This window comes from Staurois parvus, unplaced genomic scaffold, assembly GCF_062004578.1.
Source record: "Staurois parvus isolate SC_StPar_1 unplaced genomic scaffold, SC_StPar_1.0 ptg000753l, whole genome shotgun sequence".
Taxonomy (NCBI): domain Eukaryota; kingdom Metazoa; phylum Chordata; class Amphibia; order Anura; family Ranidae; genus Staurois; species Staurois parvus.
In genome coordinates this window covers 14,674-36,209 of record NW_028318549.1, presented here as the reverse complement: position 1 = coordinate 36,209, position 21,536 = coordinate 14,674, and positions in this window count along the sequence as shown.

The following is a 21,536-nucleotide window of genomic DNA, read 5'->3' as shown; positions in this document are numbered from 1 at the left end:
ATATACATCTAATATCATCATGTGCAAAATCATGCTATCATTCTTCTGTGAAAATTAAGATATAAATAGGTGCTTCTTCATCAAAATTGTGCTCAGACCAAGGTGTCACTCCAGTGCATCAATCCTAAATATCCAGAGTGCCTCCTCACCTCCAACATTCGACCCCTAGAGGTCACAGATCATTTATTTAAATGATGTTCCAGACCGACACCAGGATATATCTTGTCCCCACGACTCAAAATCTTATTATATAAGATGACTCAGCCATATATCCATGGACCATGGAAGATTAAGCAAAAAGAGAGATCTCCATTGCGCAATATGTAACGATTATTAAATATAAAGACCAGACGAATAACTCACATGCTCCTAGTAGTTAACAAGCGGTTCCCCCATATCCTATGGGAGTAATAGGAAATCACGTTTGGCAAAAACCGGAAGTGCGTCACCGGAAACACGTCACCGAGCTCCACCCGGAAATGACGGAATATGAGGGCACTCGAGCAGGCTCACTCCTGAGCTGCTGCTGTGTGCGACCATTTACACACAGCATGGCTTGGCTCCATTCCTGGAATGAGGGGGGGCTCAGGGAAGTGGGGGCTGCTGTACACAAGTCTGTTTTTAACTTCATGTATTCAAGATAAAAAACGTTGAGCCTTTACAACCACTTTAACCACTTGCCCTCCAGAGGATCCCCCCACTCCTGACCAGGCCCTGTTTTGCGATATGGCGCAGTGTTAATTTAACTGACAATTGTGCAGTCATGCAACGCTGCACCCAAATGAAATTTGTCCTTTTCCCACAAATAGAGCTTTCTTTCTGTGGTATTTGATCGCTTGTGCGTTTTTTATTTTTTGAAAAAAAACCAATATTTTTAACGTTTTGCTTTTAAACATGTCTCCTCTTCTTCCTTCTCCTTTTCTTCTTCTTTTTCTTTTCTTCCTCTTTCTTCCTCTTCTTCTTTTTCTTTTCTTCCTCTTTCTTCTTCTTTTTCTTTTCTTCCTCTTTCTTCCTCTTCTTCTTTTTCTTTTCTTCCTCTTTCTTCTTCTTTTTCTTTTCTTCCTCTTTCTTCTTCTTTTTCTTTTCCTCCTTCTTTTTTTCCTCTTTCTTCTTCTTTTTCTTTTTTTTTTCTTTCGTCTTTTCCTCTTCTTTCTTCTTTTCCTCTTCTTTCTTCTTTTCCTCTTCTTTCTTCTTTTCCTCTTCTTTCTTCTTTTCCTCTTTGCTTCTTTCTTCTTTTCCTCTGCTTTCTTCTTTTCTTTCTTCTTTTCATCTTCTACTTTTCTTGATTCTTTTCCTCTTCTTCTTTTCCTCTTCTTTTCTTCTTTTTTTTCTTTTCCTCTTCTTTTTTTTCTTCTTTTCCTCTTCTTTTTTTTCTTCTTTTCCTCTTCTTTTCTTTCTTCTTTTCCTCTTCTTTTCTTTCTTCTTTTCCTCTTCTTTTTTGTCTTCTTTCCTCTTCTTTTCTGTCTTCTTTTCCTCTTCTTTTCTGTCTTCTTTTCCTCCTTCTTTTCCTCTTCTTTTCCTCTTCTTTCTTCTTTTCTTTCTTCTTTTCCTCTTCTTTTCTGTCTTCTTTTACTCCTTCTTTTCCTCTTCTTTTCTTCTTCTTTTCCTCTTCTTTTTTGTCTTCTTTTCCTCTTCTTTTCTTTCTTCTTTTCCTCCTTCTTTTCCTCTTCTTTCTTCTTTTCCTCTTCTTTTCTGTCTTCTTTTACTCCTTATTTTCCTCTTCTTTCTTCTTCTTTTCCTCTTCTTTTTTGTCTTCTTTTCCTCTTCTTTTCTTTCTTCTTTTCCTCCTTCTTTTCCTCTTCTTTCTTCTTTTCCTCTTCTTTTCTGTCTTCTTTTACTCCTTCTTTTCCTCTTCTTTTCTGTCTTCTTTTACTCCTTCTTTTCCTCTTCTTTCTTCTTCTTTTCCTCTTCTTTTTTGTCTTCTTTTCCTCTTCTTTCTTCTTTTCCTCTTCTTTTCTTTCTTCTTTTCTTCTGCTTTCTTCTTTTCCGTTGCTTTCTTCTTTCCTTTCTTCTATTCCTTCTCTTTCTTCTTTTCCTCTTCTTTTCTTCTTTCTTTTCTTCTTCTTTTCCTCTTCTTTTCTTTCTTCTTTTCCTCTTCTTTTCTTTCTTCTTTTGCTCTTCTTTCTTCTTTTCTTTCTTCCTTCTTCTTTTCCTTCTCTTTCTTCTTTTCCTCTTCTTTTCTTGCTTCTTTTCCTCTTCTTTCTTCTTTTCTTTCTTTTTCTTCTTTTCTTTCTCTTTCTTCTTTTCTTTCTTCTATTCCTTCTCTTTCCTATTTTCCTTTTCTTTTCTTTCTTCTTTTCCTTTTCTTTTCTTTCTTCTTTTCCTTTTCTTTTCTTTCTTCTTTTCCTCTTCTTTTCTTTCTTCTTTTCCTCTTCTTTTCTTTCTTCTTTTCCTCTTCTTTTCTTTCTTCTTTTCCTCTTCTTTTCTTCTTCTTTTCCTCTTTTCTTCTTCTTTTCCTCTTCTTTCTTCTTTTATTTCTTCTTTCTTCTTTTCTTTCTCTTTCTTCTCTTTCTTCTTTTCCTCTTCTTTTCTTCTTTTCCTCTTCTTTTTATTCTTCTTTTTCTCTTCTTTTCTTTCTTCTTTTCCTCTTCTTTTCTTTCTTCTTTTCCTCTTCTTTTCTTTCTTCTTTTCCTCTTCATTTCTTTCTTCTATTCCTTCTCTTTCTTCTTTTCCCTTTCTTCTTTTCTTCTTTTTTTTCTTCTTTTCCTCTTCTTTTCTTGCTTCTTTTCCTCTTCTTTTCTTGCTTCTTTTCCTCTTCTTTTCTTGCTTCTTTTCCCCTTCTTTTCTTTCTTCTTTTCCTCTTCTTTCTTCTTTTCTTTCTTCCTTCTTCTTTTCCTTTTCTTTTCTTGCTTCTTTTCCTCTTCTTTTCTGCTTCTTTTCCTCTTCTTTTCTGCTTCTTTTCTTCTTCTTTTCCTCTTCTTTCTTCTTCTTTTCCTCTTCTTTCCCTCTTCTTTCTTATTTTCCTCTTTCTTTTCTTTCTTCTTTTCCTCTTCTTTCTTCTTCTTTCTTCTTCTTTTCCTCCTTCTATTCCTTCTCTTTCTTCTTTTCCCCTTCTTCTTTTCCTCTTCGTTTCTTTCTTCTTTTCCTCTTCGTTTCTTTCTTCTTTTCCTCTTCGTTTCTTTCTTCTTTTCCTCTTCTTTCTTCTTTTCTTTCTTTCTTCCTTCTTCTTTTCCTTCTCTTTCTTCTTTTCCTCTTCCTTCTTTTCTTTCTTCTTTCTTCTTTCTTCTTTTCTTTCTCTTATTTTCTTTCTTCTATTCCTTCTCTTTCTTCTTTTCCTCTTCTTTCTTCTTTTCTTTCTTCTTTTCCTCTTTCTATTCCTTCTCTTTCTTCTTTTCCCCTTCTTCTTTTCCTCTTCGTTTCTTTCTTCTTTTCCTCTTCTTTCTTCTTTTCTTTCTTCCTTCTTCTTTTTCCTCTTCTCTTCTTGCTTCTTTTCCTCTTCTTTTCTTCTTCTTTTCCTCTTCTTTCTTCTTCCTCTTTCTTCTTTTCTTTCTCTTTCTTCTTTTCTTTCTCTTTCTTCTTTTCTTTCTCTTTCTTCTTTTCTTTCTCTTTCTTCTTTTCTTTCTCTTCTATTCCTTCTCTTTCTTCTTTTCCTCTTCTTTTCTTGCTTCTTTTCCTCTTCTTTTCTTTCTTCTTTTCCTCTTCTTTTCTTGCTTCTTTTCCTCTTCTTTTCTTGCTTCTTTTCCTCTTCTTTTCTTTCTTCTTTTCCTCTTCTTTTCTTTCTTCTTTTCCTCTTTTTTTCTTTCTTCTATTCCTTCTCTTTCTTCTTTTCTTTTCCTCTTCTTTTCTTTCTTCTATTCCTTCTCTTTCTTCTTTTCCTCTTCTTTTCTTCTTTCTTTTCTTCTTTTCTTTCTTCTTTTCCTCTTCTTTTCTTTCTTCTTTGCCTCTTCTTTTCTTTCTTCTTTTCCTTTTCTTTTCCTGTTCTTTTCTTTCTTCTTTTCCTCTTCTTTTCTTTCTTCTTTTCCTTTTCTTTTCCTCTTCTTTTCTTTCTTCTTTTCCTCTTCTTTTCTTTCTTCTTTTCCTTTTCTTCTTTTTCTTCTCTTCTTTTTCTTCTTTTCCTTCTCTTTCTTCTTTTCTTTCTTCTATTCCTTCTCTTTCTTCTTTTCCCTTTCTTCTTTTCTTCTTCTTTTCTTCTTTCTTTTTTTCTTCTTTTCCTCTTCTTTTCTTTCTTCTTTTCCTCTTCTTTTCTTTCTTCTTTTCCTCTTCTTTCTTCTTTTCTTTTTTCTTTCTTCTTTTTCTTCTTTTCCTTCTTTCTTCTTTTCTTTCTTCTATTCCTTTTCTTTCTTCTTTTTCTTCTTTTCCTTCTTTCTTCTTTTCTTTCTTCTATTCCTTCTCTTTCTTCTTTTCCCCTTCTTTTCCCCTTCTTTCTTTTCTTCTTCTTTTCCTCTTCTTTTCTTTCTTCTTTTCCTCTTCTTTTCTTTCTTACTTTCCTATTTTTTTTCTTCTTTTCCTCTTCTTCTTTTCCTCTTCTTTCTTCTTTTCCTCTTCTTTCTTCTTTTCCTTCTTCTATTCCTTCTCTTTCTTCTTTTTCTCTTCTTCTTTTCCTCTTCTTTTCTTTCTTCTTTTCCTCTTCTTTTCTTTCTTCTTTTCCTCTTCTTTTCTTTCTTCTTTTCCTTTTCTTTCTTCTTTTTCTTCTTTTCTTTCTTCTATTCCTTCTCTTTCTTCTTTTCTTTCTTCTATTCCTTCTCTTTCTTCTTTTTCCCCTTCTTCTTTTCCTCTTCTTTTCTTCTTCTTTTCCTCTTCTTTTCTCTCTTGTTTTCCTCTTCTTTTTTTCTTCTTTTCTGTCTTCTTTTCTTCTTCTTTTCTTTCTGCTTTTCCTCCTGCTTTTCCTCCTTCTTTTCCTCCTTCTTTTCCTCTTCTTTTCTTTCTTCTTTTCCTTTGCTTTCTTCTTTTCTTTCTTCTATTCCTTCTCTTTCTGCTTTTCCTCTTCTTTCTTTTCTTCTTCTTTTCCTCTTCTTTTCTTTCTTCCTTTCCTATTTTTTTCTTTCTTCTTTTCCTTTGCTTTTGTTCTTCTTTTCCTCTGCTTTCTTCTTTTCCTCTTCTTTCTTCTTTTCCTTCTTCTATTCCTTCTCTTTCTTCTTTTCCTCTTCTTCTTTTCCTCTTCTTTTCCTCTTCTTTTCTCTCTTGTTTTCCTCTTCTTTTTTTCTTCTTTTCTGTCTTCTTTTCTTCTGCTTTTCTTTCTGCTTTTCCTCCTTCTTTTCCTCTTCTTTCTTCTTCTTGTCCTCTTCTTTCTTCTTTTCTTTCTTCTATTCCTTCTCTTTCTTCTTTTCTTTCTTCTTTTCCTCTTCTTTTCTTTCTTCTTTTCCTCTTCTTTTCCTCTTCTTTCTTCTTTTCCTCTTCTTTTCTTTCTTCTTTTCCTCTTCTTTCTTCTTTTCTTTCTTCCTTCTTCTTTTCCTTTTCTTTTCTTGCTTCTTTTCCTCTTCTTTTCTTGCTTCTTTTCCTCTTCTTTTCTTTCTTCTTTTCCTCTTCTTTTCCTCTTCTTTCTTCTTTTCCTCTTCTTTTCTTTCTTCTTTTCCTCTTCTTTTCTTTCTTTTTTTCCTCTTCTCTTCTTCTTCTTTTCCTCTTCTTTCTTCTTTTTCTCCTTCTATTCCTTCTCTTTCTTCTTTTCCTCCTTCTATTCCTTCTCTTTCTTCTTGTCCTCTTCTTCTTTTCCTCTTCTTTTTTATTTCTTTTCTTTCTTCTTTTCCTCTTTTTTTCTTTTTTTCCTCTTCTTTTCTTTCTTCTTTTCCTCTTCTTTTCTTTCTTCTTTTCCTCTTCTTTCTTCTTCTTTGCCTCTTCTTTCTTCTTTTTCTCCTTCTTTTCTTTCTTCTTTTCCTCTTCTTTCTTCTTTTCTTTCTTCTTTTCCTCCTTCTATTCCTTCTCTTTCTTCTTTTCCCTTTCTTCTTTTCCTCTTCTTTTCCCTTTCTTCTTTTCCTCTTCTTTCTTCTTTTCCTCTTCTTTTCTTGCTTCTTTTCCTCTTCTTTTCCTCTTCTTTTCTTCTTCTTTTCCTCTTCTTTCTACTTCTTTTCCTCTTCTTTTCCTCTTCTTTCTTCTTCTTTTCCTCTTCTTTCTTATTTTCCTCTTTCTTTTCTTTCTTCTTTTCCTCTTCTTTCTTCTTCTTTCTTCTTCTTTTCCTCTTCTTTCTTCTTTTCTTTCTTCTTTTCCTCCTTCTATTCATTCTCTTTCTTATTTTCCCCTTCATCTTTTCCTCTTCGTTTCTTTCTTCTTTTCCTCTTCTTTCTTCTTTTCCTCTTCTTTTCTTTCTTCCTTCTTCTTTTCCTTCTCTTTCTTCTTTTCCTCTTCTTTTCCTCTTTCTTCTTTCTTCTTTTCTTTCTCTTATTTTCTTTCTTCTATTCCTTTTCTTTCTTCTTTTCCTCTTCTTTTCTTTCTTCTTTTCCTCTTCTTTCTTCTTTTCTTTCTTCTTTTCCTCTTTCTATTCCTTCTCTTTCTTCTTTTCCCCTTCTTCTTTTCATCTTCGTTTCTTTCTTCTTTTCCTCTTCTTTTCTTTCTTCTTTTCCTCTTCTTTCTTCTTTTCCTCTTCTTTCTTCTTTTCTTTCTTCCTTCTTCTTTTCCTTCTCTTTCTTCTTTTCCTCTTCTTTTCTTGCTTCTTTTCCTCTTCTTTTCTTCTTCTTTTCCTCTTCTTTCTTTTATGTCTTCTTTCTTCTTTTCTTTCTCTTTCTTCTTTTCTTTCTTCTATTCCTTCTCTTTCTTCTTTTCCTCTTCTTTTCTTTCTTCTTTTCCTCTTCTTTTCTTTCTTCTTTTCCTCTTCTTTTCCTTTTCTTTCTTCTTTTCCTTTTCTTTTCTTTCTTCTTTTCCTTTTCTTTTCTTTCTTCTTTTCCTTCTTTTTTCCTCTTCTTTCTTCTTTTCTTTTTTCTTTCTTCTTTTCCTTCTCTTTATTCTTTTCTTTCTTCTATTCCTTCTCTTTATTCTTTTCGTCTTCTTTTTTTCTTTTCCTCTTCTTTTCCTCTTCTCTTCTTCTTTCTTTTCTTCTTTTCCTCTTCTTTTTATTCTTCTTTTTCTCTTCTTTTTTTTCTTCTTTTCCTCTTCATTTCTTTCTTCTATTCCTTCTCTTTCTTCTTTTCCCTTTCTTCTTTTCTTCTTTCTTTTTTTCTTCATTTCCTCTTCTTTTCTTTCTTCTTTTCCTCTTCTTTTCTTGCTTCTTTTCCTCTTCTTTTCTTGCTTCTTTTCTCCTTCTTTTCTTTCTTCTTTTCCTCTTCTTTCTTCTTTTCTTTCTTCCTTCTTCTTTTCCTTTTCTTTTCTTGCTTCTTTTCCTCTTCTTTTCTTGCTTCTTTTCCTCTTCTTTTCTTGCTTCTTTTCCTCTTCTTTTTCTTGCTTCTTTTCCTCTTCTTTTCTTCTTCTTTTCCTCTTCTTTTCCTCTTCTTTTCTTCTTCTTTTCCTCTTCTTTTCCTCTTCTTTTCCTCTTCTTTCTTCTTCTTTTCCTCTTCTTTTCCTCTTCTTTTCTTCTTCTTTTCCTCTTCTTTTCCTCTTCTTTCTTATTTTCCTCTTTCTTTTCTTTCTTCTTTTCCTCTTCTTTCTTCTTCTTTCTTGTTCTTTTCCTCTTCTTTCTTCTTTTCTTTCTTCTTTTCCTCCTTCTATTCCTTCTCTTTCTTCTTTTCCCCTTCTTCTTTTCCTCTTCGTTTCTTTCTTCTTTTCCTCTTCTTTTCTTGCTTCTTTTCCTCTTCATTTCTTCTTTTCTTTCTTTCTTCCTTCTTCTTTTCCTTCTCTTTCTTCTTTTCCTCTTTCTTCTTTTCCTCTTTCTTCTTTCTTCTTTTCTTTCTCTTATTTTCTTTCTTCTATTCCTTCTCTTTCTTCTTTTCCTCTTCTTTTCTTTCTTCTTTTCCTCTTCTTTTCCTCTTCTTTCTTCTTCTTTTCCTCTTCTTTCTTATTTTCCTCTTTCTTTTCTTTCTTCTTTTCCTCTTCTTTCTTCTTCTTTCTTCTTCTTTTCCTCTTCTTTCTTCTTTTCTTTCTTCTTTTCCTCCTTCTATTCCTTCTCTTTCTTCTTTTCCCCTTCATCTTTTCCTCTTCGTTTCTTTCTTCTTTTCCTCTTCTTTCTTCTTTTCCTCTTCTTTTCTTTCTTCCTTCTTCTTTTCCTTCTCTTTCTTCTTTTCCTCTTCTTTTCCTCTTTCTTCTTTTCCTCTTTCTTCTTTCTTCTTTTCTTTCTCTTATTTTCTTTCTTCTATTCCTTTTCTTTCTTCTTTTCCTCTTCTTTTCTTTCTTCTTTTCCTCTTCTTTCTTCTTTTCTTTCTTCTTTTCCTCTTTCTATTCCTTCTCTTTCTTCTTTTCCCCTTCTTCTTTTCATCTTCGTTTCTTTCTTCTTTTCCTCTTCTTTTCTTTCTTCTTTTCCTCTTCTTTCTTCTTTTCCTCTTCTTTCTTCTTTTCTTTCTTCCTTCTTCTTTTCCTTCTCTTTCTTCTTTTCCTCTTCTTTTCTTGCTTCTTTTCCTCTTCTTTTCTTCTTCTTTTCCTCTTCTTTCTTTTATGTCTTCTTTCTTCTTTTCTTTCTCTTTCTTCTTTTCTTTCTTCTATTCCTTCTCTTTCTTCTTTTCCTCTTCTTTTCTTTCTTCTTTTCCTCTTCTTTTCTTTCTTCTTTTCCTCTTCTTTTCCTTTTCTTTCTTCTTTTCCTTTTCTTTTTTTTCTTCTTTTCCTTTTCTTTTCTTTCTTCTTTTCCTTCTTTTTTCCTCTTCTTTCTTCTTTTCTTTTTTCTTTCTTCTTTTCCTTCTCTTTATTCTTTTCTTTCTTCTATTCCTTCTCTTTATTCTTTTCGTCTTCTTTTTTTCTTTTCCTCTTCTTTTCCTCTTCTCTTCTTCTTTCTTTTCTTCATTTCCTCTTCTTTTCTTTCTTCTTTTCCTGCTTCTTTTCCTCTTCTTTTCTTGCTTCTTTTCTCCTTCTTTTCTTTCTTCTTTTCCTCTTCTTTCTTCTTTTCTTTCTTCCTTCTTCTTTTCCTTTTCTTTTCTTGCTTCTTTTTCTCTTCTTTTCTTGCTTCTTTTCCTCTTCTTTTCTTCTTCTTTCCTCTTTTCCTCTTCTTTTCCTTCTTCTTTTCCTCTTCTTTTCCTCTTCTTTTCCTCTTCTTTTCCTCTTCTTTCCTCTTCTTTTCTTCTTCTTTTCTTCTTCTTTTCCTCTTCTTTTCCTCTCTTTTCTTTCTTCTTTTCCTCTTCTTTCTTCTTCTTTCTTCTTCTTTTCCTCTTCTTTCTTCTTTTCTTTCTTCTTTTCCTCCTTCTATTCCTTCTCTTTCTTCTTTTCCCCTTCTTCTTTTCCTCTTCGTTTCTTTCTTCTTTTCCTCTTCTTTTCTTGCTTCTTTCCTCTTCGTTTCTTTTTCTTTCTTTCTTCCTTCTTTTCCTTTCTCTTTACTTCTTTTCCTCTTTCTTCTTTTCTTTCTTCTTTCTTCTTTTCTTTCTCTTATTTTCTTTCTTCTATTCCTTCTCTTTCTTCTTTTCCTCTTCTTTTCTTTCTTCTTTCCTCTTCTTTCTTCTTTTCCTCTTCTTTTCTTGCTTCTTTTCCTCTTCTTTTCTTCTTCTTTTCCTCTTCTTTCTTCTTTTCTTTCTTCTTTCTTCTTTTCTTTCTCTTTCTTCTTTTCTTTCTCTTTCTTCTTTTCTTTCTCTTTCTTCTTTTCTTTCTCTTTCTTCTTTTCTTTCTCTTTCTTCTCTTTCTTCTATTCCTTCTCTTTCTTCTATTCCTTCTCTTTCTTCTTTTCCTTTTCTTTTCTTTCTTCTTTTCCTCTTCTTTTCTTGCTTCTTTTCCTCTTCTTTTCTTGCTTCTTTTCCTCTCCTTTTCTTCTTCTTTTCCTCTCCTTTTTTCATCTTCTTTTCCTCTTCTTTCTTCTTTTCTTTCTTCTTTCTTTCTCTTTCTTCTTTTTCTTTCTTCTATTCCTTCTCTTTCTTCTTTTCCTTTTCTTTTCTTTCTTCTTTTCCTTTTCTTTTCTTTCTTCTTTTCCTCTTCTTTTCTTTCTTCTTTTCCTCTTCTTTTCTTTCTTCTTTTCCTTTTCTTTCTTTTTTCCTCTTCTTTTCTTCTTTTGTTTCCCTTCTTTTTTTCTTTTCTTTCTTCTATTCCTTCTCTTTCTTCTTTTCCTTTTCTTTTCTTTCTTCTTTTCCTTTTCTTTTCTTTCTTCTTTTCCTCTTCTTTTCTTTCTTCTTTCCTTTTCTTTCTTCTTTTCCTTTTCTTTCTTTTTTCCTCTTCTTTTCTTCTTTTGTTTCCCTTCTTTTTTTTCTTTTCTTTCTTCTATTCCTTCTCTTTATTCTTTTCCTCTTCTCTTCTTCTTTCTTTTCTTCTTTTCCTCTTCTTTTCTTGCTTCTTTTCCTCTTCTTTTCTTCTTCTTTTCCTCTTCTTTCTTTTATGTCTTCTTTCTTCTTTTTCTTCTCTTTCTTCTTTTCTTTCTTCTATTCCTTCTCTTTCTTCTTTTCCTCTTCTTTTCTTTCTTCTTTTCCTCTTCTTTTCTTTCTTCTTTTCCTCTTCTTTTCCTTTTCTTTCTTCTTTTCCTTTTCTTTTTTTTCTTCTTTTCCTTTTCTTTTCTTTCTTCTTTTCCTTCTTTTTTCCTCTTCTTTCTTCTTTTCTTTTTTCTTTCTTCTTTTCCTTCTCTTTATTCTTTTCTTTCTTCTATTCCTTCTCTTTATTCTTTTTCGTCTTCTTTTTTTCTTTTCCTCTTCTTTTCCTCTTCTCTTCTTCTTTCTTTTCTTCATTTCCTCTTCTTTTCTTTCTTCTTTTCCTGCTTCTTTTCCTCTTCTTTTCTTGCTTCTTTTCTCCTTCTTTTCTTTCTTCTTTTCCTCTTCTTTCTTCTTTTCTTTCTTCCTTCTTCTTTTCCTTTTCTTTTCTTGCTTCTTTTTCCTCTTCTTTTCTTGCTTCTTTTCCTCTTCTTTTCTTCTTCTTTTCCTCTTTTCCTCTTCTTTTCTTCTTCTTTTCCTCTTCTTTTCCTCTTCTTTTCCTCTTCTTTTCCTCTTCTTTTCCTCTTCTTTTCCTCTTCTTTTCTTCTTCTTTTCTTCTTCTTTTCCTCTTCTTTTCCTCTTTCTTTTCTTTCTTCTTTTCCTCTTCTTTCTTCTTCTTTCTTCTTCTTTTCCTCTTCTTTCTTCTTTTCTTTCTTCTTTTCCTCCTTCTATTCCTTCTCTTTCTTCTTTTCCCCTTCTTCTTTTCCTCTTCGTTTCTTTCTTCTTTTCCTCTTCTTTTCTTGCTTCTTTTCCTCTTCGTTTCTTCTTTTCTTTCTTTCTTCCTTCTTTTCCTTCTCTTTCTTCTTTTCCTCTTTCTTCTTTTCTTTCTTCTTTCTTCTTTTCTTTCTCTTATTTTCTTTCTTCTATTCCTTCTCTTTCTTCTTTTCCTCTTCTTTTCTTTCTTCTTTTCCTCTTCTTTCTTCTTTTCCTCTTCTTTTCTTGCTTCTTTTCCTCTTCTTTTCTTCTTCTTTTCCTCTTCTTTCTTCTTTTCTTTCTTCTTTCTTCTTTTCTTTCTCTTTCTTCTTTTCTTTCTCTTTCTTCTTTTCTTTCTCTTTCTTCTTTTCTTTCTCTTTCTTCTTTCTTTCTCTTTCTTCTCTTTCTTCTATTCCTTCTCTTTCTTCTATTCCTTCTCTTTCTTCTTTTCCTTTTCTTTTCTTTCTTCTTTTCCTCTTCTTTTCTTGCTTCTTTTCCTCTTCTTTTCTTGCTTCTTTTCCTCTCCTTTTCTTCTTCTTTTCCTCTCCTTTTTTCATCTTCTTTTCCTCTTCTTTCTTCTTTTCTTTCTTCTTTTCTTTCTCTTTCTTCTTTTCTTTCTTCTATTCCTTCTCTTTCTTCTTTTCCTTTTCTTTTCTTTCTTCTTTTCCTTTTCTTTTCTTTCTTCTTTTCCTCTTCTTTTCTTTCTTCTTTTCCTCTTCTTTTCTTTCTTCTTTTCCTTTTCTTTCTTTTTTCCTCTTCTTTTCTTCTTTTGTTTCCCTTCTTTTTTTTCTTTTCTTTCTTCTATTCCTTCTCTTTCTTCTTTTCCTTTTCTTTTCTTTCTTCTTTTCCTTTTCTTTTCTTTCTTCTTTTCCTCTTCTTTTCTTTCTTCTTTTCCTTTTCTTTCTTCTTTTCCTTTTCTTTCTTTTTTCCTCTTCTTTTCTTCTTTTGTTTCCCTTCTTTTTTTTCTTTTCTTTCTTCTATTCCTTCTCTTTATTCTTTTCCTCTTCTCTTCTTCTTTCTTTTCTTCTTTTCCTCTTCTTTTCTTGCTTCTTTTCTACTTCTTTTCCTCTTCTTTCTTCTTTTCCTCTTCTTTTCTTTTTTCTTTTCCTCTTCTTTTCTTTGTTTTCTTCTTTTCTTTGCTTTTCTTCTTCTCTTCATTTCTTCTTCTTTCCTTCTTTCTTTTTCTTCTCCCCTTCTTTCTTTCTTTCTTTCTCTTCTCCCTTTCTTCTTTCTTTTTTTTCTCCCTTTCTTCTTTCTTTTTCTTCTCCCTTTCTTCTTTCTTTTTCTTCTCCCTTTCTTCTTTCTTTTTCTTCTCCCTTTCTTCTTTCTTTTTCTTCTCCCTTTCTTCTTTCTTTTTCTTCTCCCTTTCTTCTTCTTCTCCCTTTCTTCTTCTTCTCCCTTTCTTCTTCTTCTCCCTTTCTTCTTCTTCTCCCTTTCTTCTTCTTCTCCCTTTCTTCTTCTTCTCCCTTTCTTCTTCTTCTCCCTTTCTTCTTCTTCTCCCTTTCTTCTTCTTCTCCCTTTCTTCTTCTTCTCCCTTTCTTCTTTCTTTTTTCCTCCTCCTCCTCCTCCCATCATCTCCATCTCCTCCCATCATCTCCTCCTCCTCCATTTCTATCTCCTCCATTATCCCCATCTCCTCCTCCATCATCCCCATCTGCTCTTCCTCCTCCATCTCTATCTCCTCCTTTTCCATCTCCTCCTCCATCATCTCCTCCTCTTCCATCTCCATTTCCTTCTCTTCCATCTCCTCCTTCTCTATCATCCCCATCTCCTCCTCCATCATCCCCATCTTCTCTTCCTCCTCCATCTCCTAATCCTCCCCAATCTCTTCCTCCTCCTCCTATCTCTTCCTCCATCTCCTCCTCCTCCATCATCTCCATCTCCTCCTCCATCATCTCATCCTCTTCCATCTCCATCTCCTCCATCATCTTCTCTTCCTCCATCATCCCCATCCATCACCTCTATCTGCTCCTCCATCTCTATCTCCTCCTCCTCCTGCATCTCCCCCTCCTTCATCTTCTCCACCTCCTCCTCTATCATCTCCTCCATCATCTCCATCTCCTCCTCCTCCATCATCTCCTCCTCTTCCATCCCCATCTCCATCATCCCATCTCCTCCTCCATCATCTCCATCTGCTCTTCCTCCTCCATGTCCTCTTCCTCCATCTTCTCCTCCTCCTCCTCCATCATCTCCTTCTCCTCCTCCTCCCCCTCCTCCATCATCTTCTCCTCCATCATCATCCTCCTCACAGTAACAATATAACATGAAGTCAACAAAACATTTTTTTTTTAACCTTTTTGTTTACTTTTTAATTTCCTAAATTTTTTTTTGTACTTGAGATCGAATCGTGACACCCACGGGTCGGCGGGGGCTTGGGCGCGCCCCCCTGCCTGCAAAAACAACGGGAGTGCGAATGATGTTTTGAAACGTGATTTTGTGCAGCGGTGCCACCCTGTCGCCATTTTTATACAGTGGCTGGTCGGCAACCAGTTAATTTTGTAAATTTTTCTTTCTACCTTGTGATTTATGTTTTGTAAACACAGGAACCGGCTGATCTGTGATTCGTTACAGCAGATCAGCATGATGACTGATCGGTGCTGTACCAAATCAAAGCAGTGCCGGGCTGGCTGGCACACGTGTGCACCCCCTGTCCGGGTGCTTGAATGGTGTATGAAGTACGTGATCCAGTGCAGGGAGCCCACTTTGCCAACGTATTCCTACGTGAAGCGGTCTGCAAACAGTTAAGATAGGTAGAGGAATGAAATTTCCCAATAATGACACTGAAGTGTAATAACCGGAAATGGATATTCCACACTGTATAATGTGTAGCTTTGATGTAAAACATTGTTTTCCCCCATGTAGTTGTATGTTATTGAATATATATTATTCTGATTACTTTCAGAGCGTGAGGAAAGTACTGTTGAGAACCGGCAGTTGTCAAAGCAGGGATCGGCACCGATCATCAGTGCTCAGCAGTGCCACCCACCACTTCTGCCCAGCAGTGCCGCCCACCTGTGCCAAGCAGTGCCACCCACCTGTGCCAAGCAGTGCCACCCACCTATGCCAAGCAGTGCCACCCACCAGTTCTGCCCACAAGTACCCAGCAGTGCCACCCACCTGTGCCACCAGTCAGTGCCGCCAGTCAGTTCCCAGCAGTTGCGCCAGTCAGTATCGCCTATCATCGCCGAATATCATTACCCAACTCATTAGTGCTGCCTATCAGTGCAGCTTCATCAACGCAGATCAGTGAAGGAGAAAAATGACCAGTTTGCAAAATGTTATAATAGAAACAAAGGAACTTTTTTTTTTGCTCTTTTTTTGTTTATGGCGCAAAAAGTAAAACACCCAGCAGCAAGTAAATACCACCAAAAGAAAGCTCGATTTGTGAGAAAAAAATAATAAAAATTCCATATGGGAATAATGTTGCATGATCACGCAATTGTCCTTCAAATTGCGACAGCGCTGAAAGCTGAAAATTGGCCTGGTAAGGAACGGGATATAAGTGCCCGGTAGGCAAGTGGTTAATGTCTGTGGGAGGAATATTGCCTCAAGAAGAACACATACCTAAAAATAAAACATATGGATTCCTCCATTCACATCGATCAATGTGGATGAAGAAATCTGTGCCAGAAGAAAACGGAAAAAAAATATATGCCGAAGTATAGGAGCGATCCACCCACTGACCGCCCCCGGCCCCCATATTTGGGCGTATACATTCTGTCAGAGTAAACATGTCAGTGCTGCAGCTGATTGGTCTTCCTGCAAAGCAAACAACGATTAACAATAAAACACAGTAACAATATAACATGAAGTCAACAAAACAACAATTTGTTTTTAACTTTCTTAACGTTTGTTTTCTTTTTAATTTTTTAAGTTTTTTTTTTACTTTTTTGATTAATGTTTTGTAAACACAGGAACCAGCTGATCTGTGATTCATTACAGCAGATCAGCATGATGACTGATGAGTGCTGTACCGAATCAAAGCAGTGCTGGTCTGGCGGGCACATGTGTGCACCCCCTGTCCCGGTGCTCGGATCGCATTCTAAGTACGTGGTCCAGTGCAGGGAGCCCGCTTTGCCACCGTATTCCTATGTGAAGCGGTCAGCAAGCAGTTAAGATAGGTAGATGAATGAAATTTCCCAAACAGACAGTGATTGGATATTTTCTAATAATGACACTGAAGTGTAATAACCGGAACTGGATATTCCACAATGTATAACGTGTAGCTTAGATGTTAAATAATAGTTTTCCTCATGTAGTTGTATGTTATTGTATATATTATTATTTGACTAGATAATGTGTATAATAGTTACCACTAGTTCTGGATAAATGTCTAAGTAAGTGACAATGTACCTCTAGATCAGATATAAAAAACCTTTTAAAAAGTAAGTTACGTTACCTCAGGGCAGGGGTGTCAAATTCTTTATCATAGTGGGCCCCATCCGCATTATGGATGCCCTCAAAGGGCTGACTGTCTCTGTAAGACTAGACATCCAGGGCACCCCCCCCCCCCCTTACATCCGATATCATGAGCCTCCCCCCACCATCAGAGGTCAAGGTTCCCCCTACCCTCCCTTACATCACAGTGCACCCCCCCTTATTTTCTTATTTTGTGCTGCTGCTGGGAAAAAGTGGAGGGCAAGTGTGCTTGGAAGTAGAAAGTTCAGGATCTGGAGGGGGACCAGAGGAGGGCTGGAGTCAGCTGCCAGAATCTGCTGAATCCTGAGACCAGGGGAGGCAGCGATGAGGGGGTGCTGCGGCTGCACAGAGAGGCACAGGATCTGTAGGAGGAGTCCTGTCCTCTGTGCTGCCAACTGCTGGGACTTGGATATGGCCCGTGGGCCTTGTGTTTGACACATGTTCCTTAGGGTATGTTAAAATATCTGTAAAGTTACATGACCGCATATATCGTTAATATGAAGTTACTGGACAAAGAATCAAGCTAGGCCCATTACAGTGACTGTAGCTCCTTGAAAAAGGGGAGATTTTGAAAGGTGTAATAAACAGCCCAGTAAATGGAGAATGTTGTATAGCACATTAACCACTTACCCTCTGGAAGATTTACCCCCCTTCATGACCAGAACATTTTCTTGCTATATGGCGCTGCACTACTTTAAGTGACAATTGCACTTTCATGCAACGCTGTACATAAATACAATTTATGTAATTCTTTACATGCAAATAGAGATTTCTTTTGGTGATATTTGATCACTATTGGGTTATTAATTTCCCGCACTATAAATGGAAAAAAAAACAATATTTTTTACTTTACATATCCCATAAAAAAAAAGTAACAAAAATAAAATTTCTTCATCAATTCAGGCCAAAATGTACTCTGTTACATGTCTTTGGTAAACAAAATCCCAGTAAGTGTATATTAATTGGTGTGCGTGAAAATGATATCATCTACTAATAGCAGTATGTATACAGGAATATTTTTCTCTCTAGTAATGCCAGCGATCAGCGACTTATAACAGGACTGTGATAGATGTGTTTGTAAAGTCTCTAGGTTAGAGTGGGTCGTGAGGGAACTAACCGGTATGTAAATGGCTCTTTAGTGTCTAAGTGAGGACGGTGAAGGTTAAACATCTTTAAAATATTTACATGGCAAAGCATCTAAGAGAGAGTTGGTGAAGGTATATAGCAGGGATCGCTAAACTCTCTAAATAAAGGGCCAATTTATTGTTCTTCAGACTATAGAGGGGCCGAACTGTGGCCAGTGAGAGGAGGAAATGTTCTGGCATCAGTGAGAGTGAACAATGCCTTATTTTTGGTATTAGAGAAATAGTGCCCCATCATTGGTGTCAGTGGGAGGAATAGTGCCCCATTGTTGTCTGTGGGAGGAATAGTGCCCCATTGTTGTCAGTGGAAGGAATAGTGCCCATCATTGGTATCAGTGAGAGGAATAATGCCCCATCATTGGTCTCAGTGGGAGGAGTAGTGCCACATCATTGGTGTCAATTGGATAAATCGTGCCCCATCGTTTGTGTCAGTGGGGAGGAATAGTGCCCCATCATTGGTGTCAGCGGGGAGGAATAGTGCCCATCCTTGGTATCAGTGGGGGGAATAGTGCCCCATCATTGGTATCAGTGGGAGGAATAATGCCCCATCACTGGTATCAGTGGAAGGAATAGTGCCCATCCTTGGTATCAGTGGGAGGAATAGTGCCCATCCTTGGTATCAGTGGGAGGAATAGTGCCCCACCACTGGTATCAGTGGGAGGAATAGTGCCCCATCACTGGTATCAGTGGGAGGAATAGTGCCCCATCATTGGTATCAGTGGGAGGAATAGTGCCCCATCATTGGTATCAGTGGGAGGAATAGTGCCCCATCATTGGTATCATTTGGAGGAATGGTGCCCCATCATTGGTATCATTTGGAGGAATGGTGCCCCATCACTGGTACCAATGATGGGGCACTATTCCTCCTACTTATACCAGTGATGGAGCACTATTCCTGCAACTGATATCGATGGTGGGGCACTATTCCTCCCATTAACAACAACGACGGGGAACTATTTCTCCCACTGACACCAACAATAGTGCATTATTCCTCCAACTAATACCAATGATGGAGCACTACTCCTTCCATTGACAACAATGATGGGGCACTATTCCTCCCCAAGATACCAATGATGGGGCATTATTCCTTCCACTGACACCAGTGATGGGGCACTATTCCTTCCACTGACACCAGTGATGGGGCACTATTCCTTCCACTGACACCAGTGATGGGGCACTATTCCTGCCACTGATACTAATGATGGGGCACTATTCCTCCCACTGATACCAATGATGGGGCACTATTCCTCCTACTGATATCAGTGGGAGGAATAGTGCCCCATCACTGGTATCAGTGGGAGGAATAGTGCCCCATCACTGGTATCAGTGGGAGGAATAGTGCCCCATCACTGGTGTCAGTGGAAGGAATAGTGCCCCATCACTGGTGTCAGTGGAAGGAATAATGCCCCATCATTGGTATCTTGGGGAGGAATAGTGCCCTATCATTGTTGTCAATGGAAGGAGTAGTGCTCCATCATTGGTATTAGTTGGAGGAATAATGCACTATCGTTGGTGTCAGTGGGAGAAATAGTTCCCCGTCGTTGGTGTTAGTGGGAGGAATAGTGCCCCACCATCGATGTCAGTTGCAGGAATAGTGCTCCATCACTGGTTTCAGTGAGAGGAATTATGTCCCATTAATTTCAGTGGGAAGAATATTGCCCCAAGGGCCAGAAGAAAGAAACAAATTCCTTAAAAAATAAAATTCTTCCATTCACATTGCTCATCAATAGTGACAATGGGATAAATAGTGCCCCATCTTTGGAGTTAGTGGGAGGAATATTGTCCCATCGTGGGTGTCAGTGGGGAGGAATAGTGTCCCATCGTTGGTGTCAGTGGGGAGGAATAGTGTCTCCTCGTTGGTGTCAGTGGGGAGGAATAGTGTCCCATCGTTGGTGTCAGTGGGGAGGAATAGTGTCCCATCGTTGGTGTCAGTAGAGAGGAATAGTGTCCCATCGTTGGTGTCAGTAGGGAGGAATAGTGCCCCATTGCTGGTGTCAGTGGGAGGAATAGTGCCCAATCACTGGTGTCAGCGGGGAGGAATACTGCCCTATCGTTGGTGTCCATGGGAGGACTAGTGCCCCATCGTTGGTGTCTGTGGGAGAAATAGTGTCCCATCCTTGGTATCAGTGGGAGGAATAGTGCCCCATCATTGGTATCAGTGGGATAAATAGTTCCCCATCGTTTGGTGTTAGTGGGAGGAATAGAGTCCCATCATTGGTGTCATTGGGGAGGAATAGTATCCCATCGTTGGAGTTAGTGGAAGGAATAGTGCCCCATTGCTGGCGTCAGTGGGGAGGAATAGTGCCCCATCATTGGTTTTAGTGGGAGGAATAGTGCCCCATCATTGGTTTTAGTGGGAGGAATAGTGCCCCATCATTGGTTTTAGTGGGAGGAATAGTGCCCCATCATTGGTGTCAATGGCAGGAGTAGTGCCCCATCATTGGAATCAGTGGGAGGAATATTGCACCATCATTGGTGTCAGTGGGAGAAATAGTTCCCCATCGTTGGTGTCAGTGGGAGGAATAGAGCCCCATTGTTGGTGTCAGTGGGAGGAATAGAGCCCCATTGTTGGTGTCAGTGGGAGGAATAGTGCCCCATTGTTTGTGTCAGTGGGAGGAATAGTGCCCCATCAATGGTATCAGTGGGAGGAATCGTGCCCCATTATTGGTGTCAATGGGAGGAGTAGTGTCCCATCATTGGTATCAGTGGGAGGAATAGTGCCCCATCATTGGTGTTAGTGGGAGGAATAGTGCCCCAACATTGGTGCCAGTTGCAAGAATTTTACTCCATCACTGGTTTCAGTAAGAGGAATTATGTCCCATTATTAATGTCAGTGGGAAGAATATTGCCCCAAGGGCCAGAAAGAAGATACAAATTCCTTAAAAAAAAAAATTCCTCCATTCACATCGCTCATCAATAGTGACAGTGGGATAAATAGTGCCCCATTGTTGGTATCAGTGGGGAGGAATAGTGCCCCATTGTTGGTGTCAGTGGGGAAGAATAGTGCCCTATTGCTGGTGTCAGTGGGAGGAGTAGTGCACCACCATTGGTGTCAGTGGGAGAAATTGTTCCTCATCGTTGGTGTCAGTGGGGAGGAATAGTGCCCCATCATTGGTGTCAGTGGGAGTAGTAGTGCCCCATCGTTGGTGTTAGTGGGAGGAATAGTTCCCCATCATTGGTGTCAGCTGCAGGAATAGTGCCCCATCATTGGTATCAGTGGGAGGAATAGTGCCCCACCGTTGGTGTCAGTTGCAGGAATAGTGCTCCATCACTGGTTTCAGTGAGAGGAATTATGTCCCATTATTAATGTCAGTGAGAAGAATATTGCCCCGAGGGCCAGAAAAAAGAAACAAATTCCTTAAAAAAAAATAAATCCATTCACATCACTCATCAATAGTGACAGTGGGATAATTAGTGCCCCATCTTTGGAGTTATTGGGAGGTATATTGCCCAATCAGTGGTTTCAGTGGGGAGGAATAGTATCCCATCGTTTGAGTTAGTGGAAGGAATAGTGCCCCATTGCTGGTGTCAGTGGGAGGAATAGGCCCCATCATTGGTGTCAGCGAGGAGGACTAGTGTCCCATCGTTGGTGTCAGTGGGAGGAATAATGCCCCATCATTGGTGTCAGTGGGAGGAATAGTGCCCCATCATTGGTGTCAGTGGGAGGAATAATGCCCCATCATTGGTGTCAGTGGGAGGAATAGTGCCCCATCATTGTTGTCAATGGGAGGAGTAGTGCCCCATCATTGGTGTCAGTGGGAGGAGTAGTGCCCTATCTTTGGTATCAGTGGGAAGAAATGTGCACCATCATTGGTGTCAGTGGGAGGAATAGTGCGCCATCGTTGGTGTCAGTGGGAGGAATAGAGCCCCATCGTTGGTGTCAATGGGAGGAGCTGCTCCATGGCCGGAGGTGGGGGGTGCTCAGAGGCCCGGGCACGCTGCTCCATGGCCGGAGGTGGGGGGTGCTCAGGGGCCCGGGCACGCTCTCCTGGTGAATGGCTGCGGTGGGTGGAGGCCTCCTCCCCTCTCCGATGATGTTGGACTCTGGACCTCGTCCGATGGGCGATCGGAGACCCTCCATCCTCCTGATGTGAAGACCTTCCACGGGATGGGCGTCGTGAAGGTCGTGGCATCCTGATGGCTCTGGATGACCTTAAAGTGGCTAAAAATCTAAAAATTTCCCATTAATAGAATAAAAAATAACCTGATAATGATATCAGCAATAGAAATGAATCGAAATGCTAAGAATCGCAGTCAGTGGCAGGAGACTCTCTCTGCTGATGCGTATCGCTAGGCATGCAGACAGCAAGAGAGGTCAGAGGAAGTGAGGTCACAGGAAGTGAGGTCAGAGGCAGCCTGGAGGCGGAGCTAAACACTCTGCCAATCACAGCCTGAGGCGGAGCTAATCACTGCCTATCATAGCCTGGAGGTGGAGCTAATCACTGCCAATCACAGCCTGGAGGTGGAGCTATTCGCTCTGCCTGCCTATCACAGCCTTCCACCTCACTTTTCAGGCCTACATATTTTGAGTGACAACCAAAATAAATCTGATATCGTTTTATTGATTTTCCCATAGAATTAATCAGTGTTGTGGTGACTTTAGTGAGTTTTTCTAAATTCCGCCACTAGATTTTACTGTGCCTGTATGTGTTCCATGGCGGTAATACTGCTCCCCGCCAGAGATGTCTCCCTTCCTTCATAAACATCGCTTTCCTTTCCTTCGGCGGCCATCTTCTGATGTCACAGAGAGGAATCGGAGCCGGAGGAAGGATGGAGCAGAGACAGACGGGAGCTGAGAGAAACGGGGTCCGGGGGGGGCAAGATGGCGACCGGGGGAGCCCAACTGAGGAGGTGAGGAGAAGGCCGGGGGTGGAGAGGAGGAAGAGGCTGAGTG